General features: G+C 40.5%; 1 protein-coding gene across 4 annotated transcripts in view; it reads right to left on the reverse strand.

Annotated features, from left to right (window-relative positions):
* Positions 1 to 27,295, reverse strand: part of DCTD (dCMP deaminase) — a 63,689-nt gene that overhangs the window by 32,635 nt on the left and 3,759 nt on the right. The window contains exon 3 of one of the 4 annotated variants that reach the window (XM_052779683.1): positions 13,888 to 13,990. The exons of the other annotated variants lie outside the window; for them this stretch is intronic. The gene's annotated coding sequence lies outside the window, so the exon portion shown is untranslated. The remainder of the gene's footprint in view (positions 1 to 13,887; positions 13,991 to 27,295) is intronic. 4 annotated transcript variants of the gene reach the window in all.

Raw genomic sequence — 27,295 nt, forward strand, 5'->3', positions numbered from 1 at the left:
TCAAAATGGATAGTGCTGGAAATAGGATATAGCAAGTGTACTGGGAAAGGAGAAATCCCACCCATAATAGTGATGTCTCACTGCTAGAGGACAAATAAATAAAAACCAGTATTTATGCTATGCAAGATCTTAATCTTTATTTGTGACCTTACAAAAGAGCTTAAAATCCTTTACTTTCTGCAGAGCAGACATCTGTGCATACTAAAGGAGGAACATACTGTAACCACGACTATATATTCCAGGGATATAAACCACTGAATGACAGCTCAGGATCAGCCAAAGCTGATCAAAGCCTCAGGAATCTTATCTCCCCAACTTCTGTGGGAGCCCACTGTGACAAGCTTATCTCTGATCCCAAATTTAGAATATGTCAGAATGGGTTAATCCTACGTGTTTATTTTCACATTTGACAACTTTTTTTTTTTAAATTAAAGTGGTAGGCAAGACCCAAGCTTTTGATTTTCTCACTGGTTTCCATCACTTGGCAAGTGTCATGGCATGGAGAAAAGTTCTAACTTTTGGATTTCAGCTTTGAGCTGAAATCTTTTCAGCTTTTCCTCAGCTCTTCTTCAAAAGGTTTCTGAACTGGGTTGCAGAGAAACATGAGTAGTAACAGAACCTTAGAATAGAAGTCTGAAAAGTACTGTAGAAGGAAAATAATCCCAGTCTGTTATTATTTTTACACCTCATTATTTTGAAAAGTCATTGATTTTTGAATGCTGTAATTGAACTGTCTTAGCCATGATACAGATTTCCCAGACCAGATGGTCAGTTCCCCTGTAACCAAAGGTATGGTACACTTCAGACAAGCAGGCCATTGCCCTGAGCAATGGACGTTCCTATGAGCCTGACTGGTGGCTGAGTTACCCAAGGTATGCAAGGTCCCTTATGTGAGGTTGATGAGAGAAAAGCCCTACACTTTCCTTCTGCACAATCTTGTAATCATTCACTGCTACCATCACGACTGACTTCTGCATAGACGCCTCAGTACTGAGCCATTCCCTTTGGTTCTGCTGACCCTATGTGTGCAAGAGTCATGAAACAGCTAGGTCACTGAACAGATATACCGTGAAGAGTTGTCCCTCTTGCTTTAGCAGGGAAGCTCGAGGCACATGCTACTATCTATAGCCTTACTGTGCAGAGCATCACTCTGATTACCATTGTCATTCCAGATATGATGTCAGAGAAGTCCAGTCACTCCCCACTGCCATGTTCCCAAAATGTCAGTAAGAGTGCCACAAAAATACAAATATGGACAACTGTTCACCGAAACCAATAGCGGTATGAGGGAGAGAAGCACAGGGCAGCTGCATGAATTAATTATCTATAGGGGTAGGGGAAAAAGCAAGGGCAGGGAAGAACACAGAAAGTCCTAGAACAGCACATGCACATATCTCCCCATATCTCCCCACATTTTCATTTATTTGTTCTTTACAGACCGAGCTCTGAGGAAATGAACGCTGCCAGGAATCTCCTTCGACATCTAGACTAGATCATCGTCAAGGAACAGCTAGGGGCTTATACCCAGGCACTTCTTCCCTACAGTTTTGTTTGAATTCAGAAGAGGGTAACAAAGTAAGAAAGAGGAATTTTGTTAAAAAAGCAAGGGGCAGCTCAAAGTCTCAACTCAGTACAGGCACCAAGGAACCTGTTTGAGGATACTGTAGTAGAAATACATACTTTCTTTTAAGAAAGACTTCAGAAAGGGCAAAAGAAAGCTGGTGTGACTAACCAGCAGGGTAAGTGAGGTTGTTAGAAGCAAAAATACATCTTTGAAAATGCTGAGGTCATGTTCAAATGACACAAGAAGAAAGAGTTACAAACTCTGGCAGGTTAAATGTGAAAACATAAGGTGGCAGACCAAAAAACATCTTAAGAATAACTAACAAAGGAATCAAAACTAATAATCCTTTTCTCTAAAAAACACATTAGGAGCAGGAAGTTTGCCAGAATCTGTAAGGCCAGTTCATTTTCAGGGCATAAAAGAGTACCCAGAGAAGACAAGGTCGTTGCAGAGAAGCTAAGTGAACTCTTTGCATTGGTGTTCACTGTGGAAGGAACAGGGAAGATTCCAAAACCAGAACCCTTCTTGGCGGGGGACTCATCTGAAGATCAGTCTGAAATTGACATTACTGTAGAAAAGATTATGGAATAAATATATAAAGTGAAAATCACCAGGACTGTATAGTATTCACTCCAAATTTCTAAAGGAACTCAAGGATGAAAGAGCTGAATTACTCACAGCAGGGTGTAACCTGTTGCTTAAAATTGCCTTGCTTCTGGAAGGCAGCAGATGTGACATCAATTCTTTAAAAAGGCTCCAGAGAAAATCCGGGGAATGGTAGGAACGTAAGTCTGATGTGTACTGGGCAAATTACTAGAAACCATGCTAAGGAACAGAATTAGGGGACACCTGTATAGATCTGATTTATTTGGGAAGAGTTAGCATTCTATTGAGGAAAATACTGCTTTATAATTCTGAGAAAAGTTTTTCAAAGGAGCCAAAAAGGATATGGATAATATCGGGGTGATGATGTCAATACAGTCTACTTTGATTTCCAAGAGACTTGAGTTCAGGTTAGAATTAGGGCTTGCTAAACCAGAATGTCTGCAGGGATGGTAAGCCTGAAGATAGAAAAAAGACCACTGAGGAAGTGCAAGGCAGAACTCTGGGGAGTTTATAGGGAGAATATTATGGGAGGGCATCCTAAGCATGTTCAGCCTGGCCTGACATTGGCCTTGGGGCAAGACTGAGGAAAAGTAGTTGGAAAGAGTGTGGCTCTTGTTCCCAGATGGAGGAAAAGGCCCAGAAAAGCAAAATGGTAAAATGAGACACTATTCAATATGTTATTCTTTTTAGTGCATTCAGATGTAGCTCAGTAAATAGGATTTTGCCAATACTAGTAAAAAGCCACAGACTCTGTAGTGACCTGACAGTGCAGGGTCTCAGGAGGTGTCTGGGCTTGTCTTGACCTGACCTGATTTTAATTTGGGGTTTTTTTCAGTGTATTACAATTGTCTGGTGGTCAAGTGGGTATTGCCTAACTGGGTTGAGCTTGGTCTGTGGATACTTTATATGGTAAAATCCTAACTACCCTATTGTAACAGTGGCTCTTTACATTGAAAGAGGCTGTGGGGCAAATTTCAGACTTTAGCAATGAGAAGGATGCAGACTGTAGTAAGAAAACTCAAGCAGACCCCAAAACAGAGAGGAAAGAAACTCCTACTGTGAACATCAAACTCTTTCCAGCAGAGGACACAGGAGGCCCATGACTCATAACACCTCCATTTCTGATACACTCTTTTTAAGGAAGATGGAAGTTGTCGACCTTAGGACACAGTGGGACATGCAGAAGGTGAGCAGAGCACCAGAGAAACTGAGTAGAAACAAAGTTTATATACAACAATTTTAACTGTATTGTTCATGTATTCTTTCTGTATTAATGGGGTAATTTGTACCAGTAGATTATTAAAACACTGACAGGACTAACACTACATTCTTACCTCTTCTTTTAAGGCACAATCCATTTAGCCCATAACAAGATTTGAATGTAACATGAATCCAGCCTCAAGCTAGGCTAGTCCTAAGGGCTAGGGTTACGGTTTGAAAAACCAGAAAGCTTACAGGGGGTGATGAGACTGATGGTAGAAAAGGGACTCCAAGGAAATGCAGGGCAGGTGTCCAGGAGATTCCCAGGGAGAACATTATACAAGGGGCCTTAAGCGTGCTACGAGGCTTCAGCCTAAGCCTAGTGTTAGCCTTTGACAAAGCTCAGAAAAGGTGGTTGAAGAGAGTGTGCTTCTTGATTCAACGTGGAAGAAAATGCCTAGAAAAGCAGAAAAGACCTATCACAGGTAAATGCCAAGACAATATCTGCTATATTACTCTTTTTAGAATCATAGAATTGTTTAGGTTGGAAAAGACCTTTAAGATCATTGAGTCCAACCGTAAACCTAACACTGCCAAGTCCACCATTTGAACCTGGTGCATTTGAACCTGAGCTCTGGCTAGGCTATGATTAAGGTTTGTTTCAAGACAATCTTGACAGGGATGGTGGGACTGAGAAAACTGGAACTTCATGAGAGTAGACGGCAGGCCTTAAGTGGTTCCTCAGCGACAACATTAGGCTAGGGGATCCTGAACCTATCTAAAGAGTGAGGGCTTAAAAAGGGAGGCTTCCTGCATGGATAAATAGTTGTTTAAAAGATAAAAAAGAGAGCATCAGAGTAAATGGTCAGTTTTTATAGTGGAGGAGGTCACAAGTGGAAATTCACAGTGGCCTGCCTGAGATATGTTCTTGAGCATATGCATAAGTTACTTTGAAATAGGAGCCAATAATGAGATGACAGTGTGTGCTGGTGATAGCATCAAATTAATGGTTAGTGGGACAAAGGTTTGTTATGAAGAACTGCTGCGGTCCCAGAGACCAGCGAAGTCCCTAAACATAAAATAGAAACTATGTCTCATCTTTGAAGGGAGTGAAAGAGAATATGCCAGGAAGGGTACCCACTGGTCCAAGATTATGTAGAGGAGATGTCAACTCCGTCACTTCACTCTTTGGCCCCACAGTTATAACTATATCTAGTGTGCTTCAGGAGGCTTTGGGCTTCATGGTCCAAGAGATCAACTGCCATGATGGACAACTACCAGGGGCCAGAAACCCTCAAGAAGCAATGGTAGGACATGTCAGCCAGTGTGGTAGAAGCATTAAGTCACATGAATGGCTGGAGAACCAGTCCTCTAAGCTAGAGTCTGAGGCTGACTACCAACTTGTGAAGTTGGCTGTAGTGGTCAAGTTTATGGGACCACGCTTTGCTTATGGAACACAACTATGTTCTCTCTGCATGGAGAGTCACAAACTCAGACTTTGTTCTTTGATTTCATGCAGCCAAAGGAGAAGATGCTCACATTTTTCTGTTTATTTTTTGTCATTATTTAAAATCCGTATCAATTAATAAAGCACAAAAAAATGAAGTATGAAGTATATAAGGAAAAAAAAAATGTTGCTAACAAAAGTCTATATTGCCCTTAACGTGCCCACAAAATTTTCAGTGAAGTCAAAAGAACGGCATATGGCAAAAGTCTCAAATCAGACTTCTTTTCACCATGAATCCCTGTGGAATTCATAGGAGTTTCAGTGGCAAGGAATTTTAAAGGAATTCCAGTTCTAAATATATAACAGCCTAATAGGTTGGAACAGTAATTTTTCTTCCATCAAATTTAATGGGCACTTTTTAGATTTAATGTGTTTGTGACATTTTTGCGGACTCATATTTCCTTTGTTGTCTTCACATTGCTACAGAGTCGCACCCCAGGGTACTTTATGAAACTGTAACTGATGTAAAAACTTGATTGGCAGATTTTGGTGTGTAAAATATATGTTTCATGACATTTTAAAGTATCTACTTTGCTCTCTATTAGGCTGTAGTTCTTTTCTGTTATGTGAAAATGTATTTTTGCATTGGGTACAGTACCAAATACATGGCTTTATGTACTGTCAGTAAAATGTTAAATATTGCTCACGGCATTATGACAGGTATCTAAAAATACAAGAGGAACATTTCTATTCTGGTAAACTGCCCAGACCTTCCATGCAAATAGAATTTTTAATATTTCGGTGTGAAGATTACCAAAATGGAAATCATGCATAACAAACTATCTTAATTTCTTTGAGGAAATGACAATAAAAGCAGACAAGAGTAAAGAAGTATACATTATTCACTTGGATTCCAAGGAAGCTTTTAATCCTGTACTAAATATATTATTAATGAATAGGATAAGAAGGCAAGGAAGTAATACTCAACTGGATAACAAACTGGCTTGCTTACAAAGTCAAGGAATGACCATAAATGTAAAAGGAAGATGACAAATGCAGCACCACAGAGCTTAGCATTAGATCTTCGTCATACTAATGAACTGGACAACTGACAGAGCTTCAAGGTGTGCAATTTGATGTGTCAGGAATACAGGTAACAGCTGGTCATGAACAGAAGGGAGGAAAATATAGTTCAAACTGAGTGGAAAAAAAGTGGATATATATATGCCATAATAGTGAAAATTTAAAATGTATAAAAGTAAGCATAAGGAAATGAAAAAAACCCAACAGATTATCCCCTAAAGTATGGGCTGTACTGAGCATGTCAGACTTGCAGTGTTCAATCCAAAGTTTAAAACATCAGGTAATTTGATAAATGATTGTACTAAATTATGTTCAAACCATTTGGTAAGAATGTAAAATACTGTATAAATAGCCATTCAGTACCTGGCAGCAGCCAGAAAGGACAAAAATTGTATGCAGAAGATGAAGAATGCTAAATCCAGAGTCATAGTACAAAGGAGTGTGAAAAGAATTGAAAACTAGAATTTTAGTTTAAATCTGTCCCAGGAAGGCAAAGATTAACAGTTCTTTCCATCAGTTTACTTGTTTGGCTGTCTTTGTGCAGTGAACTGGTAATGATGCCAGCAGACACAGTAGTGACTGACAGAATTGCAAAATGAATTTTTTTCTTTCTCTGCGAATCTTCCAGTTATTCTCAGAAAATCAGAAGGAGGTATACAGGTAGAGGACAGTATTTGTTGGAAGACTGCTGTGATACTGCTGGGAATAAAGAGGGATTTAGCACACCGTATTTCAAAAGTGCATATATTAAGCACTAAGTGATGTTCTTCATTGCTATACTCTAACTAGTGCAGTATATGCTAAATTCATCACTGCTGTATATATCCTTGCACTTGGAGTGTTGCAGTGTGAGTTCCCCCCTCCCCGCAAAGGTGCATACTCAAGAACAGTGAGTGGAAGAAGTGCTATTGCTACCAAATCCTTGATTTATGCAAATCCCATGGAGGTTTAGTCTCCCACCTGCCTTTTCAGTTTCCAAATGCAGCCTTTAGGAGAACCAATTAGACAAGATTAAGACAAGTGCAAGCTACACTTCACCACATCTGACCATACTCATTAGCATAAAGATGGCTTTTCTTTTGACAGCAGCAGCTCACAAACATTTCACTGAAGCTGAAGCAAAGTAGTAAGTGATGCTACTTGAAGAGCTCACAGAGGCACAAAGTCTACTCTGACTGAAAATACAAACCTGTAAGTGGCCAACTCAGTCCATAATTAAGGACTGTTTGTGGATTCCTACATCTTTGCTTCTGGGACTAATGCTTGCTCTTAGGCAGTTGTCTTTGTTGAACTGTGCTAGATGATGATCTTGCTTTGTTATTCATACTTCAGTTACCTAGATTCCAGCAAAGCAGTGTGAAACCTGCAGCTCTCCAGAAGCTCAAACCTGTTACTCATTTTCTGAGAATCAGAGTCAATTCTGGACACATAAAACTCATTCTCCACTCTCCATATTGCTTTTTCATAGATTTGAAGTCTGAAGATCTGAGATCTCAGTATTCTGCAGGCTCAAGCCAAGCTAACTGAAAGCTAGAGGATGAAGAATGGGAGGTTATAGCTTGACACAGTTGCTTCTTTGTCAGCCTCCATCAGGGTAACATCTACCTGTATGACAAACAAAATTCTGGAGGGACTGAGGGTAGGGGGAAGAAGAAAACATAGAATCAATTCTTGCAGAAAGAAAAGACTGTCACACAGGGTCACTACCGTCTGTTTCATGTGCAAGACCAGCTAAACCATAAAACAGATCCCCCTACTCAACAAAGCAAAACCAAAAGACACCTATGTTTCCCCAGTATTCTTAGGGCAGAGGTTAAATGAGGATAGTCATCACACCTCATTATTGGAAGGCATTAGAACAGTGAGATAATAAGTGCAGCGTAAGAAAATTAATGGAATGGAACGGAACAGAATGGAACAGAACAGAACAGAATGGAATAGAATAGAATAGAATAGGATAGACTAGAATAGATGTTTTTTCACAGTGAATTCTAACATTCACGACCTAGAGCAAAACAGCTGCCTTCCTACTGATGTCAGACACCTATGGACAAAATAGGATTGAAAGCAGTGATTGTGGGGGATCCTTACTGAGAGGTTTTTCTGCTGGGGATCAAGGTACTGAGAAGAAAATAAACCTTCTCCTTGCTCCATCTGAATCCTTCTCACAGCAAAGGGATGAACTAATCTCTGCCGTGCTGGCCTGTGCTGTGTTGGTCTTTGTAGATCCTCTACTTTAATTTAATCTTTCTAAGTCAGTATGGAAAGTGTTCATGGTTTTCTTTTATGATTCTCTTGAATTAGCCTATGGCAGTTCTTGCTTAATTCTTAACATATCTCAGATATTTTCATCATCTTACTGGGTGATGGTAATATAAAGGCACTGTCAAACTCTGATGAATCTTAGATCTATACCTCATATCTAATATTTTCATAAAGAATTTTTACTCAAAGACATTCAGATATCCACCTTTGGTAGCTTTCCAGATTTTGTATCCACACATTAAGATGCAAATTTTCCCTACTCTCCCACCTTAAAGCAATCTCCTAATGCTTCTTTTCATAATATTGTCGGTTTCTGACTTTTGAATGCTCAGTTTTGCAATACTAATGACCATTTTTGGTAGAATATGCAAAATAGAGCAATCTGCGGTTAGCATGACTGGCATCAGTGGTATTATTCCTACTCTTTGTGAGTACAATGATGACTACATATAGGCCAAATGCATTCAAGAATAGTTTCTTGGGATCCTGTTCTGGACAATTTTCCATTTAATTGTTTCTTTTACAAAGCTTTCAAGACATCCAGAAATTTTTTATAAGTCTTTGTAATAGGTTGGAAGAAATATAATAATGTTTTTAATAGGCATGTAGTGAATGAAGCTATGAAAATGAAATTAGGGTAGAAGCAGAAACGGAAGCAATCTTACTACTGTACTATAAAAAAAGGACTTACTGTGAGTTCCTTGCTTTATGTTACTATATGGAGAAGAATTAATATAATAAATGTACTTATTGGTAGCTCATTTATAACTAAATGGTCATCAGCTATGGTCTATATGGTGGTCTTGAAAATTGTATTTTATATTCTCTGCGTTTATGAACAATCTGTTTCATCCCCTCAAATCATAATTTACAAAAATGATGTTTCATCCATGATGTTTGCAATAAAAATAATATGGCTTCAGGCATCAACTGACAACATTATTTTCTGAGTACAGGGGAATCATTAATCTTGAGAGACAATCAACTGCTAAATCAATTATAAAAATATAGGGGCTTTCAGTTAGCTTTAATTGTTCATTATCACAAGAAATTCAAACACTTGGTGTAGCTGCCTAAGGCACCAGCTAAGTGAACCTATGATGAAGTTCCAATAGTTTCCATGAAAGTGAAGCTAAAATATTTGAGTAAATCTTATCTAGGAAAAAATAGACCACAGGTTGCCATATGCATCATAGCTACACCCAACCTCTATTAGCCTCCTCCATTTCTTAATTCCACTGAAATTTGAAGCACTGAAATGTAGTGGTAGGTCCTATTGATAGCATTTACAGTAATGGTTTTCCATAAAGCTGCCTCACTTTATTCTTGTGGTCCACCTCCCTCCCCTAGAAAAACCAAAACCAAGAAACAAGCCAGAAATGTGAAGGAAGAAAGAATTAGCTGATGCGGGTGGGGCATTACCAAATCCCCGTGAAGTCCATGGGCCATACCTCAGCCTGCTGTACAAGAAATTCCAGTTGCAAGCATTAGTGAAGGAATTTTTCCAAGTATTACAGCAAGTCACAATATTCCCTTTAGATTATCACTGACAGAATTTTAAAATATTTACATTATTTATCAGCTCTTGCATCTCTTCATCTAAACGTAAGCTGTAATCAATAAATCATCAATACCTCATTTCTTTATTCTGTGGGATCTAAATTATGCAGCTTTCCATTGTTTTTACATATTTTTTTTTATATATATGTGTGTGTGTGTATGTATATATGTAATGCCCAGCCTTTCCAAACCCATCAGAAATAAACTTAATTCTAATCAATAAAGGTGCACCTATCATTTGGGAGCTGTGGCTACTTCTATATATTGAGTAATGAATTTAAATAGCATAGGATAAAATGGCAGAAGTTCTTTATGCATTCCAACTCTGCAACCTTACAACTTTGTAGATGAATGGAACTAGGTCCAATGTTTAGGCAATGATTTTATTTTATTGTGAATTGTGGTCATGTGTCAGGAGAATCGAGAATGCTCAACATCTCAAACTCTATTTGACTGTAGACAGGACAGAATAGAGTAGAATAAAGTTAAATCTCTCTGAATTTCTTCAGTGGTTTTAAAAGGATAGAATTGTGGGATGCATTACTACTACAAACTATCTTCCTCCTCCTGATTTTGTAAGCTTTTAAGTGATTAATAAGGAATGGTAAAACTTAATACAAACAGAGTCTTTGGTTTTCAGTAAAATGCTTCCTTCAGGACAGGTGAGATGGTTCATGAAGCAACAGTAAATGCTGAAGATACAGGTCGGTGTACTTTCCTGTCCTGGTTTCAGCTGGGATAAAGTTAATTGTCTTCCTAGTAGCTGGTACAGTGCTATGTTTTGGGTTCAGTATGAGAAGAATGTTGATAACACACTGATGTTTTCAGTTGTTGCTAAGTAGTGTTTAGTCTAAAGTCAAGGACTGTTCAGCTTCTCATGCCCAGCCAGCAAGTAAGCTGGAGGGGCACAAGAAGTTGGCACAGGACACAGCCAGGGCAGCTGACCCAAACTGGCCAACAGGGTATTCCATACTGTGTGATGTCATGCCCAGTATATAAACTGGGGGCAGTGGGGGTGGGGGGATTGCCGCTCGGGGATTAACTGGGCATTGATTGGCGGGTGGTGAGCAATTGCACTGTGCATCATTTGTGCATTCCAATCTTTTTATTATTACTGCTGTCATTTTATTAGTGTTATCATTATCATTATTAGTTTATTTTTTCTGTTCTATTAAACCGTTCTTATCTCAACCCACGAGTTTTACTTTTTTTTCCTGATTTTCTCCCCCATCCCACTGTGTGGGGGGGAAGTGAGTGAGTGGCTGTGTGGTGCTTAGTTGCTGGCTGGGGTTAAACCACGACATTTTCATAGTGGAAGTCATGTGGGGCTTGTAGTAGGCCTTAGGCTGGCTTTTTGAGTGCAGATCTACTTCACCCACAGACTTGAATGGAAGTTCAGTTTACTTAGGAATTTAACTAACTTTATGTCAAACCACAGGGAAAAAAAGCCTTTAAAACTTCTTACTATTACCCCCAAACTTATTTTAAAGGTGTCTTTTGATAAGAAAAACTAATCCATTAATCTGAATGACAATTATTACTGTTCTCAAAACTAAACCACTTAAAGAGTCTGGGAGTTCTTATGGAAAAGTTTAAAACTATTATACTTCAAATTAAATGTGAAGGTACTGCATATTGAGTTGCCTTTTTTTTTTTCTCCTATCATTTTTTAATTACTAGTACATTTGCATGAAAATAGGTTCTTTATTTCTTGAAAGCTCATCTGCTCCTGCTGCTTATTCTTCATTGAAGATGTCACATGCAAAGGGTTAGATCTTCAGGTGAGGTAGAAGCAACAGATGTGCTTAGAAGAAAGGAAGTTTTTTTTATGCAAATATTATTTTTAATAAAACAGAAGAGGATAAAAAGTGAAAATACATGCTCTGAATCCAAAATTCCAATATCTCTTCCAGGAGGTACAGATGTCCCTCCAAACGAAAGTAATTTTGAACTGTAAAACTGAATATAGAACATGAAAATACAATATAAAAACCTACAGATTCACTAGATCACTGTTTACTCAAAAAAGCCCCCTAATTTGATACTCATGCCCTTACTGTACAATAAGGAAACACAAGTCCCAGCCAGTCAGGTTCATTTAAGCCCTCAAAATAAGACACTTCCTATAAAAAAGTTTCTATTTTTTTATGGTCCTTTCTGAAACAAATGGCCGATATCTACCTGAAGAGAGGCATTCGTATTGTAAAAATCAACCAGTCAAATGCTTATGCCTTAGTGTGAAGAAACCATGAGCAGCCAATACTGAATGAACATGAACTATGAACTACCTATTGGCTCCTCCATCTGCAGATCCAGCTGAAACACAGCGATGCAACACTTTGAGGGAGTTTGCACCACTATGTGCCTGTGTTTTCAAAGAGAACTGAAGGTATTTAACACCATACTTAATATATGACCCCCACTTCTATTTCTCAATAATGTAGCTTGATTCCAGCTGCCAACACAATTGAGTACATGAAAATAGTAATGAGAGCCTGGGCTGTATTAGAAGTACGAGAAAAGCCATCAAAGACTCACACATTAAAATAAAACTGTTCTGCTTTAAAAGAGGTATTGTGCTCTACCAAATTTTATTGAAGATTAACTGGTCTTCAGATAGCTCTGCCTAGTTAGGTAATAAATGTGGTGGTTATGTTTGACAATCATTGCAATTGCTTGCAGCCTATCTGGGAAGCATCCTGAAGTTCATCACACTCCGGGCGCCAGATTGGTGATGACAGTAAATGAGCTGTTATTCATCAGGTATTCCAAAACTGTACACAAAAATTTGGCTGTGTAAATAATGTTTTGGAATGACAAAATGGCGCTAATGATTTCCATGGTCAAATCCCCAGTAAATGTAGGGTAAACCAGAGGCAGTGCTGCCTGTCTGCTGAAAGGGGGCACCACTTGATAACAGAAGGGGAAGGGAAGGGGAAGGGGAAGGGGAAGGGGAAGGGGAAGGTAGGGGGAAAGGGAAGGAAGGGAAGGGGAAGGGGAAGGAGGGTTGGGTTTATAACATGAGGCCTAATAAGAAAAATACAGCTCTGTCAAAGCTCCAGAAGTGGCACTTGACCTCATTTCTGCTGGTACAGAAAATGCCACAGAGGCAGAAGCAAGGCCCAGAGAGTATTTTACCTGCAGCCAGGAAAAATTTACAGTGCACTCAGTCAGATTCAAATCTGCAATACAAATGAATTGCTACTAATAAAAACAAAGCACAGAGTCCCTTTTACATTGTTTTAGCCTGTTTAAAAGACAAACATTTGCACACTGCAAGCCTCAAATGGATAAAAGCTACCATGAGAACTTATAAGCCATCTGCTAGCTTCCTAATGAAGCCAGTAACTATTATTGTTTACAGTTGAACACCGGGGGTCATGTGTATTTGCTGTAATGAAAGAATCAATGCATCACTGCAGATGCTAAAAGAGAACTTTTTTTTCCAGACGGCTAATTATAAATACAATAAAATAGCAAATTAAAAAAAATCTGTTCATCTCCATAGAGGAATAGTGCTTGGCACACCAAATACAAAATGCAGCACTGTTGTGTTTTCTAGTAGTCTCCACTTGACAGACTCGGCTTACAGAAACAGAATCACAAAAAGTCACTCTTCAATACTTAACAAATAGCTGATCACCAAGGAATGTTTAGCCCCTAATTCTCTAATCTTTACAAACCTCCTACAATATTTAATTGTATTGTTTATCTGAATGTAATGATGAAGTGTGCATGAGCAGGTATCTCTGTTGCTGTTTCACTCTGTTTCTCTTGCTTTAAGAAAACACCATGACATATGAAAACTTGGCTCAGTTGAGCTATTAAAAACATCCTGAAGTTTCTTGGATTTTCAAAACGTTGGCTGAAGAGAAACTGATACACAGCAGTGATACAATTGATTTCTGGCTTACTATTTCATCAGTCAAACAAAAATACACTTACAAAACTACACAAAAACTTACACAGTAATATTAATTCCCAACATTTAGCAAAAACAAAGAATGATAAATGATTGGGCGTTTGTACCTGATGGAATTCTTAAATTCACTGAAAACAAGCCATTCATTTTGAAATCTTGTTAATGGCCTTTATTTGCTGTAAAAAAAAAGTATCTTAATTTCAGGAAATTTCCTAAAGCCTGTGAGTCAAGAGAGCTTACTTGCTTTGCTGAGTTGAAACACCGCAAATGACTCCTCACTGTCCTCTGATACCATCAGGGCCATGGCACAGCCTTCTTGCAGCTCGTACTCTCCTCACTCCACCTACAGCATACGCAGAGGTACCTATCTATCATATGGCTAAAATGCAGCATAACATCATAGGTACACGGGTTGCAGTGGACAGGAAAGCTGTATTATTGTAGGCAACAAATCTGTAAACCCATAGGAAAGAAAGGGAACAAGCAATATTCCTCTTTTACAATAATACTTGTAGCAGGTTGTACTCAAGGCGGAAATAAAGCAAGCTGTCAGCGGGAGAATACTGCTTTTTTATTAATTTTGTCTTCATCTTGTAGTGATGGCCAGGGAGAGCTAACACCAGGTAGCCAGAGTGGGCAGAGTTCATTAGTGAGGTCAGAGAGCCCAGAGGAGCATCCCTGGGAGATACCTATTAAGTCTAATGCTTGGATCCCCTGCCGCAGCCTGCCGCTGAGGCTCCTGCACGTCACCCGTCCCCTGCTCCCAGCCCCAGACACCCGCTTTGTTGGATGTGACCGACTGCATGTGGTGCAGGGGCTGGGATCACGAAGGACGGGCCCCACTGCAACCCTTTGCTGCGGACCCCTCCTCGTCTGATGGCTGCACACCCGCGGCCAGCATGCACGGGCAAACGTGTTGCGTGAACTGCCGCACGTCTTCCTGAGGTATGGATGTACCACGAGCGAGCGGCCTGAGACGTTGGGTAAAGAGAAGATGGACGGACCTGCTTAGCTTCCAAAGCTTTGCTTTGCTTTGCTTTGCTTTGCTTTGCTTTGCTTTGCTTTGCTTTGCTTTGGCAGACCTGGCTGGACCCCTCCAGAGAAAATCAGTGAAAGAGCTGAGTGACTGGAGTACAGAAGAGGATGAGGAGAATAATTTAGTTTCAGTTCCTACTCTGACAACGTTTCCATCTTTGTGGACTTAAGTGAATAACTTAATTTATATGTCTTAATTCTCTGTTTCATAAAATGTCTGAGATAATACTTTCTTCACTAAACCACAGGCAAATGTGTATGAATATACTTGCTTCCCCAAATTACAGGGGAGTTGCAAGAATTAATTAGTTAATGTTTGCAAAGTGCTTTGAAGGCAGAAAGCACTCTATAAATGCTAATTATTAAATCAAAGGTTTATCTGACTTTATTACTAAACCACTAATAAAATAAGTTACATAGCTGTTGCAGGTTGGAAAAGGCACTTTTACTGTCTAAAAGATATAAAGGTTTTAATTAGCAAATGTTTTGAAAGCGCTTTGCTGAGGAAAAAAATGCTAACTGTTAATAAAGGCTTTCCCTAATGAAAACGGCTACAAAATATGAACTCCTGGATGCTCCTGCAACTTCTGCATATATTATCTAAAGTTTTGTCCCATGACAACAATATTTTTATTTGAGGCACAATTTTTGTAATTTTGATGAAAAAAATCGTGGTTATGTTTTTCAGACAAATGTTCAGATGCAGCAAGAGATTAAAGGTATCATTCTTCGCAGAGAATAGCAAAACCTAATGTATTGTCAAATTATACGTATATACGCATACCCTTATTTTTGCTATTATTTAGCTTAAACTTGTATTTTGCTAAGCTTCCAAGCTTCTGCTAATTTACAAGGTTCATCTCTTCCAAATGCTCTACTGTACCTGCACATATGTGACCTCCTACCCACATGTTATCTTAAAGTCTAAGCATGCAAACAGATTTTAATGTTATGCATAGGCAGTTAGAAAAACTGAATTCTGAAGGTGCCTCAAGCTTCTGAAACACTGTGGATCTTTAGGTTCACATAGTTTCATCCTGCCAGGAGAAACCTTTTGTTCACCTGTTTGTGACACTTGTTTCCCCTCTGGATTTAATAATATAAACCTGGGTATAATAATAGGAACATGTTGATTTACTAATATGAGTATAATAATAAATGTATTAACATAATTGGTTCTGATTCATCCCCGTCCTCCATACATTTTAGACGTAAACTTGCTTTTAGAGCCTTCCAGAGTCATATCATTCTAATTTCAAGATTATCAGATGGTAATCAGTATTTCTCAAGTGCCAAGGCTAGTGGTTTGAAATGAAGTTTGAAAGTAGACCTCGATATGCTTAATACCTGTTGTAATGTCTGCCTGTGGCTGTAGAAAACATGAAACCTTGAGCAATAAGAAAAGTCCTATTAATCTGCTTTGCTGAGAGGGGAGAGGCATGCCGGCATTCTCCCTACTTAAAACTGTGCTGATGGCAGGAGGATGAGGATGCAGTCAGCCAGGCCTGCTCAGTGAAGCAATGCAGCCCAGCTGCGGAGGCAGAAGCTACCCGTTTCCACGGTCCAGGAGACAAAATACCTTGTGCTGTCCTTAGTGCTCCCAGCAGGAAGGAGAGGTCCAGGTGTTGCTCCTACAGAAACCAAAGGGGTCTGCTGCATTCCAATGTCACAGACCGGTGGCTCCAAAAGGTCCCTCTCAAACACCCCCGGGGGGGAGGCGGTAGTATGTGTTCATTAATTTGAGCCATAAATCGCAATTTCGTATGGCAGGAAAATGTCCAGAAGATGATATGCTACAGCAAGGGGTTATGTCCGTTTCTGTGGTCTTACTATAGCTCTTCCAGGCAGATGGGGAGAGTCAGAGCAGCAGCAGGAGTGATAAACCTTTATCACTGCATCAATTTGTCAAGCTGTCCCTGAAGGAAAGATGACTGAGATTTTTTGGAAAGGGGACAGGGTTCAGGGCTGAGGACAGGAAGGGCTGTCTAGGAATAGATGGGAAATGAAAAGTGTTCAGGAGACTTGTTAAAATGTCGAAGGGGTCCTTAGCAGGAGAAACTCAAGATTACTCAATGGCCAGGGTTTTTTGAGCGTGTTTTCTTGGGTTGCAAATTTACCTTATAAAAACACAATTATTAAAACTTTATGAAACAATTCCAGACTAACTAATAAACAGATAGTAAAATTATTTTGTAGTTAGTCTAAAATTACACGTTGTGAAATAAGGTACCAATGACACAAAGCAAGAGCAGCAGTGCTGAAGGAAGGTCTTGAATGGTATTTTTGTTGTTATAACTATTAGCCCTTATTTTTTAAAAATTATAGGAAATTGTGTGGCCTTTCTGCAGAAAGTTTATGGATTTTAAGATTAATGGATTGTATTAAGATTAGACTAAAAATTGTGACAAAATAAAAATAATCCCTTTTCTGTCTTTAATGCTACATTAATTAAATCAAAATGGAGCCTGGTAAATTAAAGTTATACACAAATCCTTGTTTGGAAAAACTTAAAATGTATGTGTGAGAGACTGAAGGAGTTAATGTCTCAAACACTGTGGTGGGGCAAGTTCTGCATAACAAGTAACTCTGCCTAACAAGGAACCCCAGGTGAAAACAAGCCGACCAGCGCCCATCAGCAACAGTCGGGGAGGCCGTGTGGGAGGGTGCACAGCTCCCTGTTCTGATAATGCTGTTCTGATGTGCTGAGCAGGGCAGCTCACCATGTATGGCCAAAGATGATGGCTGCAGGGAAGGGGAAGCTACACCCCAAATGACCCCCAAGCCCACGACCCGAAGGCTACCTAATTAGCCTAATGAGTTTGAGTGCCTGCCGGAAGGAGGGGCAAGGACGATAAAAGGACACAAGCTGAAGCCCCATGGGCGGAAGCCCACTGGAACCGGACCCCTCGGTTGACTGGACCAATGCTGGATCCAGGACCGGTGAAATCTTTCTCTTTTTTCTCTCTCTCTCTTTTTTTTTTACCCTAATCCCTACACCTCATCCCTTTAGACATAAACCGTTGACCAAGTCTGGGACTAGGAGTGGATCCAGCTGCCCCTGGGCTCCTCTCTGAGAAGAAGTCTAGAAGGCAAGGGGGTCCGCTCTGAACCTTATGACTCAACGGGAGGGATCTCCTTACTGTCCTCCCTGAATTGATTCCCAGATAAGCAAGGTCTGTAGTGTATGTTTGGTCATGTACGGTTAGTACATGTTACACTGTTTACTGACGTAGTTTCATACCAATTTTTGTTGTGAGCAAATAAAAATTGAGTTTTGTGAGTTAAAGGATCCCTGGTGTTGTTTCACCTCAACCCTGACCTGGGAATCAGCAAACCTGAGTCATCGTCCTGAGAAATTGGGATGACAGTATGTCAACTCCCATAGAATAATTTTGATGGCATCAGAGCTCAAAAAGACAGGTCTACCTTCAGTCCTGTATTTTGACATTGTGTAGTTCAGCTTTCCACATTCTGCTATCACCAGTGGTATTGGTCCATTCACAGATGGTAACAACAGAATTAGAAATAATGCAGAAAAAAGCAGACATGCTCAAGAAATACTTCTGTCTTGTAGCTGGCGAAAAGGCACATTAAGTATTAAAAAATGATGCTGATAAAATACTTCCTGCTCTGACAGTAAATTGTGAAAAAACAGGTATGATGGCACTGGGACAGGTATTAGAGCTTTGGAGTATGATGGCCAAAAGTAAACAATATGGGTTTCAATAGGAAAAACAAAATCATGTATCTGGGAAACAAGTATACAAGTTATCTTTAGGGGATGGTGGCCTTAGTCCTGGGAATCCCTGTCACAGAAGAGCTTAGGTTACAGTAGCAATCCTTGGACACAAGACCCAGTGAGGTGCTGTGGCAGGAGGAGTTTATCTAATCTATGACCAAAAAACTGTGGAAATTATAGAAGTGGATAAATGCCACATATCCCTATATTTGGCATTAGTGTGACTATTGCTGGGGAGTTAGTTCTATTTCTGATACTTCAAACTGAAGAAAGATCTCCTTTAATTGCAGTGGAGTCAGAGAAGAGAAATGAAAATGATCAAGGGACAGGGAAGTGAGCTTTATAGTGAAAACTTACCAAATAGGAGATTAAGAAGTGATTTGATCATATTATATACATTTGCAAAATAGAAATAGCAGTTTCCACTTGTGCAAGATGAAATTTAAGCACATCTGATAAAATACAAGAGTGAAGAATTCTGACGTGGAAATGTTTACCTCTTTTCCATAGCTATACTTAATTCTGCTAGGTATAGAGCACCAAAATTAAAATCCAATATTTGAAGAGGATCAAAAAATCGCCTGCTTGACTTGCTTCAACCAAAAATTCAACAGTTACTAACATTTAGTTCTTTGGGTTTCCTGCAATCATTTGAAGGCAACCCTAAAAATGATTTTTTCTATTTGGTTTGGTATTCCATTATCCCTGCTCACTTTAGCAATGTAGTTTTCTTCTTACCTGCTACATGTTTGCTTTCAAGAAAGTCTGCTCCTGTGACTTGTCCCAGAACAATTTGCTTATACAGGTACGCAGATTAAAGATACGCGTAAGCCTAGCAACGCATTGAGACAATCTCACATCTCGGAAATCATGTGTAACAATCCATGTAGATTATATCCCAGTGCTGGTCAGGAAAAGCAAGGCTTCACAGAGGTTAAGAAGCCCTGTCATACCCTGGAATTGACACTGTTTGCCCTGTACCCAGCTAGATGGCATTTGGAATAGGGGATCATGTTGAAGATTTAAATCATTGGACTATGTCATGGTTTAACCCCAGCCAGCAACTAAGCACCACGCAGCTGCTCTATCACTCCCCCTCCTCAGCTGGACAGGGGAGAGAAAATACAACAAAAGGCTTGTGGGTCAAAATAAGGACAGGGAGAGATCACTCACCAATTACCATCACGGGCAAAACCAGATTCAACTTGGGGAAAAAATTAATTTATTACCAATCAAATCAGAGTATGATAATGAGAAATAAAACCAAATCTTAAAACACCTTCCCCCCACCCCTCCCTTCTTCCCGGGCACAACTTTACTCCTGAATTCTCTACCTCCTCCCCACCAGTGGTGCAGGGGGACGGGGAATGGGGGTTATGGTCAGTTCATCACACATTGTCTCTGCCGCTCCTTCCTCCTCAGGGGGAGGACTCCGCACACTCTTCCCCTGCTCCAGCATGGGGTCCCTCCCACAGGAGACAGTCCTCCACAAACTTCTCCAATGTGGGTCCTTCCCATGGGCTGCAGTTCTTCATGAACTGCTCCAGCATGGGTCCCTTCCACGGGCTGCAGTCCTTCAGGAACAGACTGCTCCAGTGTGGGTCCCCTGCAGGGTCACAAGTCCTGCCAGAAAACCTGCTCCAGCGTGGGCTCCTCTCTCCACAGGGCCACAGGTCCTGCCAGGAGCCTGCTCCAGCATGGGCTTCCCACGGGGTCACAGCCTCCTTCAGGCATCCACCTGCTCCGGCGTGGGGTCCTCCATGGGCTGCATGTGGATATCTGCTCCACCGTGGACCTCCATGGGCTGCAGGGGGACAGCCTGCCTCACCATGGTTTTCACCACGGGCTGCAGGGGAATCTCTGCTCCGGCACCTGGAGCATCTCCTCCCCCTCTTTCTTCACTGACCTTGGTGTCTGCAGGGTTGTTTCTCTCACATGTTCTCACTCGTCTCTCCAGCTGCAGTTGCAGCTGTGCAGTTCATCCCTCCCCCCCCCTTCTTAAATATGTTATCCCAGAGGCACTACCACCATCACTGATGGACACGGCCTTGGCCAGCAGTGGGTCCATCTTGGAGCTGGCTGGCATTGGCTCTGTCGGACATGGGGGAAGCTTCGAGCAGCTTCTCACAGAAGCTCCCCCTGTAGGCCCCCCGCTACGAAAACCTTGCCATGCAAACCCAATACAGACTAACAGGACTTCACTTGGTACTGCAAAAGTATCAACTGTCAGGTAAAGCAGCAGAGAAAACAAAGTTTTGACATGCTTATTATGGGTTGTCTTTTATCCATTGTTGTTTGGCTTTGGGGTTTTTTGCTATTTCTTAGTTTTCTGCCGGTCCTTCAGTTCAGTATTTGACATTGTTTCAAAAAATATGACATGACAAGACATCATAATTATCCTGTCATGATGATTTGGTATATTTGAACATATGAATCCTCTGTAAATAAAGTGGAGGGATATGAAAAAGAATTTTAGCTCTGCAGTCTGGTTTAAGGCCTTTGATTTTACTTTGATTTGGAAATGTCATGGTTCGATGCAAGCTCACCAGAGTGAGTTTAATGGATTAGAATATGTTATTAAAATGAGATTGCTGGAGAAGTGTATTCCACAGATGTGGAATACTGAGAAGGGAGATTAAACAAAATGAATGGTGAAAGGCCTCCGCTGCAATTAAAGGCAGTGTACGCTACTTTTTCTTTCTTACCTTACAGGATAAAGGGCAGGAGTAGCACTACAGGTTCACTACAACAGACAAGTTTTCTCTATTTTTAGCTTTTCTTCATTTATGTTGATAGATCAAAAAACATCTCTTAAAGATACATACAGAAAAGCATTAATCTTTCATGTGGTGTTACGGACACAAAATGTGCATATATGTGCTTTTGAGAATTTTTTTATGTTCTTTTTGAGATTTTTTTTTCTGAAACATGTTTTCCATGAAGTAAATCCTTGATTCAAGAAAACCTCTTTTCATAAACAACTCCTTACCTTCCTCTCCCCTGCCCCAGTGTATTTCTTTGCCTCCTCTTACCAAAACGAAACAAAAACTTGTGTTACCTTGCTCATGATCTATGAAAACAACCTACAACTTTATGGATTTAATTGGTCAGATCTTTGCTTTCTCTTAACAGCATCTCGGCGCCTGTGATTAGTGATGTTACATGTAACTTGAGAACAGCTCTCTCCCTGCAAATAGTGTAGAAGGCACACAGATTCCAGGGGTGACAACAGCTCTCAACCTCCAGTTCCTGCTGCTGCTTCTTCCAGCTCTCACTGGATGGAGCTGCTGTTGTGGCTATTGGTGCTGTTGAGGCCACTGAAGGATGTGCAGCATATTCACCTCCACTCGGAGCCCTTCCCGAGCAGAATCCAGTGGCAAGCACTCCTGTTTTGGCTTTGACCCTATTTTTCTGTCTCACAAGAATCGGATGGTTTGAGTTGCAACCCCAGCCACTGACACCAACAGCAGATGTCACTGTCGGCAGCGCGGTCCTTTGCCAGCTGTTCACAGCAACACAGGTATGGAGGTGACTACAGCCACTAACAAGACCTTTCCACAGAGTGGGGATGTGGGATGCTCCGGAGAAGGGACCACCATGGTTGATACAGGTACGACAGCACACCTTGGGGAGCGCAGCTGGGAAACACACCAGCTACATGGAGTAAGCCAGGTCTGTCAGTGTTAGCTCCGCTGCAGCCCCGGCCCTGGCAGATCAGAGCCGACAGCTGCGGAGCAAAGGGAGCGTCAGAGGGAGCAGGTGTAAGAAGAAAGGAGGTGGGAAGGGGAAGGCAAGAAAAAGAGCAGGAACCAGCGCCTGCCATGGAGAAAGGTGACACTACCTTTCCTGCCCCCACCCCCATCAGTCACATCATCAAAAATTACTGTGAATCTTGCTTTTAAGTATATGGGGTAAAACTAGATGGAAGCTGTACAACTACTGGTGGCGGGGGAAGCGAGTGAGCGGCTGCGTGGTGCTTAGTTGCTGGCTGGGGTTAAACCATGACAACTACCAGCCCTTGTTCCGCTACATTTTGAAGATACACTCCACTTTATTTCCTCGGGTTAAAAGGCCTAATTCTGCAATCTGAAAAAAAGCCCAAACGAATTGTTTCTTGAGTTCCTGGAGTGGGAAGCAGGCTGCCGCGTAAGAGTATCGTACTTCTTTCACATTTGTTATGTTCTGAAAAAAATGTATCAATGGTTAAGTAATCAGAGAGTTTCTGAGCTAGTGTTTGAAAACACCATTTTTCTTCTTTGTAGAAAAGAACGCTTTTATTTGTTTCTATTGCTGAAGGTGGCATGTTGAGTTGTACAAGCATGTATTAATGCTTCCATAGAAGAACCAAGGTCTTTTGTGAGTGATGACATCCATGATACCACTGAAGGCTGCAGAGACCGCAGTCCTGAGGAGGTTTCTCTCTTGTTCTGATTGTCTAGTGAGACTAAAGGCAAAGCAGCACTTATTCTGAACATCTGGCTGCTTGCTTGCAGGGGCACCTCTGGCCTGGAGTTCAAGAAGCCAGTTTGCAGTGCAGTAGTTTCTTTGTTTTGGTTTGTTTGTATTATGTGGCACACTTCTGTGCTCTTTTAAGATGTAGAGAAATGGGCAAATGGGAATTTCATGAAGTTCAACAAAGAGAAATGCAATGTCCTGCACCTGGGGAGGAATAACCTCATGCACCAGTACACTGCCCAGGCTAACTGGCTGGAAAGCAGCTTTGCAGAAAAAGACCTGGGGGTCCTGGCGGGCAAAAAGCTGACCATGAGCCAGCAAAGTGCCCTTGCAGCAAAGGCAGCCAGCAGCATCCTGGATTAGTGGTATTGCCGAGGTGATCCTTGGTGATCCAAGGTGATCGAGGGAGGTGATCCTTGCCCTCTACTCAGCACTGGTGAGGCCACAGCTGGTGTGCTGAGTCCAGTTCTGGGCTTGCCCATACAAGAGACATGGACATGACATACTGAAGAGTCCAACAAAGGGCCACAAGGACTATTAAGGGACTCGAGCACCTCACATATGAGGAAAGGCTGAGAGAGCTGGGACTGTTCAGCCTGGAGAAGGCTCAGGGGTATCTCATCAATACATATAAATACCTGAAGGGAAGCTGCAAAGAAGGTGGAGCCAGGCTCTTTTCAGTGGTGTACAGTGACAGAACCAGCGGCAATACGTGCAAAATTAAACAAGAAGGTTCCCTCTGAACATCAGGAAACACTTTTTTCCTGTGAGGGTAACCAAGCACTGGAGCAGGTTGCCCTGAGTGGTTGTGGAATCTCCATCCTTGGAGATATTAAAAAACTGTCTGGACATGGTCCTGGGCAACCGTCTCTAGGTTGCCCTGCTTAACCAGGGGGGTTTGAATGAGATGACTTCCAGAGGCCCCTTCCAACTTCAACCATCATGTGATTCCTTTGGTGTAAGCATCAGCTGTGTATCCTTTGGCTTTACATTCACACCTTTACGGAACAGCTGATTATCAGCAGCAGCTCTGACATTTCATAGTCTGAGGATTATGTTTTAATACTTAAATTTTGCAGAATTTGCCTAGCTTCGAATTATTCTGAATTCTTGTTCAGTGTAATCTTTTTATGCTGTTGGAAAATACACTTTATTAGTGTATTTCATTTATGAACACACAAGTACAGCTAACTGGAATTTATGCTTTTGTTATGTTTCTCCACCAAGAAACTCAAAGGAGAGAGCTGTTGAAATAGTCATGTGTCTTATATGTGGATACAAGCATTTCATAACATATGCTTGACCATATGGAATTGATAACTTCTATACACATTTTACCTGGGAATGAGATACTGAATAAAAGGAATTTTTTTTTGTATGGATTATAATCTTTTCCTTGTGATAAGAAAGCTTACCCCAAGTATTTCTGAGACCACATATTGAAATAATAAAAATGACACAATGCAGTTCAACAAAATTAGCTCAGGAGCTGAAAGCATCCTATGTTCTAATCCCTATCCTATTTCATTTAGGTATTTTTTACTCCATCATGTCACTTAACGCTTTTTTTTTTTTTATGTCCACTGCAAAGTGGACATAATAATATCATGCTGTGTTCTTCAAATTTTTTCAGTCCTCTAAAAAGTGCTAACATTGGGATTCTAGGTTTTGGACAACCAGACTAGAATGAAAATTGCCATGGGATGATTCATACAATTCAGCAACATCTCTAGCAGTCTAGAAGTGCTAAATCTTGGTATTGATGCATCAGTCCCATTTTTGCTATAAATTTGCACAGATTCAGATTTTATTTTTGCAGCATAGGTTTTAGCCTCTGTTAGCAATAAGATAGGATTGAGGTTCCTTTGATGTTGCCCAGGACAGATGTCGAAGTACTTTGCATTCATGCAAAGAAACTTTACTTTTTTGAGGGAAAAGAAGAGGTAAAAAGTCGGTAAAGAGAAAAGAAGCATTTATTTTTTCATATTATAGTTTAGCAGGTTCCTGCTGGTTTTGTGTTTCAAATAAGATTTTTCATTTGTTAGAAGAAAGGTTCCCTAAGCCTCTCCATCAGTCAGAGGATTATTTTTTTTTTCATAATTCAGGTGTTAAATACTCGATTAGTCCAGTCTACTTCATTTACTGCACTGTATTTCTGAAAGTACATGGATGATACAGAGAAGAAACGTACTTCACGATGTCGTTGCTAAAACATTCCTTTTTGTATTTCATCTGTTGCTGCCGCTCAGATACAACACAGCAGACATACATTAAATGCCGCCTTCTGGCTGTGGTGGGAGCACTTACTCCTTGCACCAGTAGAGAGGGACAGTTAAAAGCATTAGTTCTGTAAACCTGTGCACTTGTATGATGCTTGATGGAGTTTCTTAAATACTTGAAGAAATTAATCGCTCTTCTCCACCAAGGCAGTTGTTATTGAGAAACTCCCTCATTCTTCCCTCCCTGCTGATCAGCAGAAACCCTCTATTGCTGGCCTACTTCTGTCTCACACGCAGCCAAAAGAGAAGACCGGGCTCTTCGGAACCTTCTTGGCTGACCAGGCGTGCTTTTGTGGTTCTCCAAAGCCATTAGACAGCAGTGAATAGACACTGCAATTCCATAGATACGATGAAACATAGGAAAGTTAAATTTGTGTGTACAATTATCAGAGATACATTAAAAAAATACAGCAAGACGGTTTCTATGGGAGGTGTAACACCAAGCCAACATACCAAGGCGGCATCAAGAAATTCTGCAGGAATATGCCTCAGAGGCTAATCTGGACCTCATCAATCCTAGGGTTTTTGGAACAACCAAAATTCCCCATCTTCTTTTTTCCTTTGTCCACAGAAACATCAGCAGTACGAATCAGAGTTAACAGAACTGAATGCTAAGTTAATTTAATGAGTGGTTTGGGGTGAGTTTGAGATTTTACCATGAAAACATTATTCACATTTCCATAGTTAGGCTTGAGGCAAAGCTCTTACCACACCAATTCCATTCTACCTACCCTAAACTTTTAATCAGACTAACAATCAGTTAAAATTGTTCAGTGCGCTTATTTTCAGATTTGTAGGATTAGAATTATGTCTGCAAGGACTCGAAATGTGTAATTGCTCATTACTTTCTCCTATGCATGCCTGAAGGCAAAAATAAGGCCAAAATTCTGAGAAAAGCTAGTATATATTTGTTTGAAGCAGAACCTGGTATGGTCTTTTTCACTGATACTCTAGGAAGTCTTTGTAGGACATCCTATTTTAGCAGCAAGCTGTCCAAATGAATGTAAGTGGAAAGAGCAGGCTTTGGAGTAATGAGAAAAGCTGAATGAACATAAACATTATCTGGCTCCACTGCTTCTGCAGAGCTTCATCATAAATTCAACCAGAAACAATATTATTCAAAGATCTTTTACTCTCAGATGTATACATGCATCAGAAGCTGACAATAGTAAAAGTAGCACTCTTCTTCCTTTCCTCCCTCGTGCATGTACACTGTTTTTCTTGACAGGCCTTTTTAAACCGTTCTTAAAATTAAAAATCTCACTGCATAAAGGAGTCCTACTTTTGGTATGGGTTTTTTTGGAAAACATAGCTGTCAGATAAAATTCACTGTTGTTAAATAAACAAATATTTATAATGCTGAAAATACTATTTTTAGAGTTCTACAGTAGCTATATGTGAGGGAAGTCAGACTTGTCCATATTTGGTGGTTTAAGTGTCTAAAAAACCCCAACATAACCAATATATATTTTCAAACATTTTTGTCAGATGTTTTTAGAAATTAATTCTGTCACCATACTTCATAATTCATTCTGCAGTGGAGACTGAACTATGCAGATTTTCAGGGAGACAGCTGCAGCTCTTGATTCAGAGCCATTTGTGGATAGTACAAGTTAGCGTTGTAACAGCTGTAAATTTCTTCAGGGACGTCACTCTAGCGGATCATCAAGTTAAGGGAGTCTTTTGTTATGGAAGGACTTTTTTTGATCACAGTCAGTCCCAAGAACAGATTTACTGTGAAAAAAGAAGCAAGCAGGGAGTATCAGGAGATTAACTATACTAGTACAGACTGGAGTAGGGTATGCTTCTTGTTATGTGACAGGCCGCAACCATTTGCCTTTGTAGAACCACTTTCTCGATTCAGCCACTTCCACACTTCTGTTTCAAATTTTCACATAGACATGTTTTCTCCTAGCTGATAACAGTAAGCAGAAAGGACACAAAATAGTTATAATTCCCCTTAACTCAGTCCTTTAACTATGTACTGCTTATAACGTAAACTTCTCCAGAATAGTTAAACGTACATATGCAAAGCAAAAGAGAGGAACAATTAGCTCCTTTTCATTCAGCATATCTTGTTATTTATCATACTTACTGATAAATACTTAAGTCATGCCATAGCTACATTGTTCTGTGCTTC

The sequence above is a fragment of the Harpia harpyja genome, chromosome 2 (genome assembly GCF_026419915.1).
Source record: "Harpia harpyja isolate bHarHar1 chromosome 2, bHarHar1 primary haplotype, whole genome shotgun sequence".
In the NCBI taxonomy this organism is placed as follows: Eukaryota; Metazoa; Chordata; class Aves; order Accipitriformes; family Accipitridae; genus Harpia; species Harpia harpyja.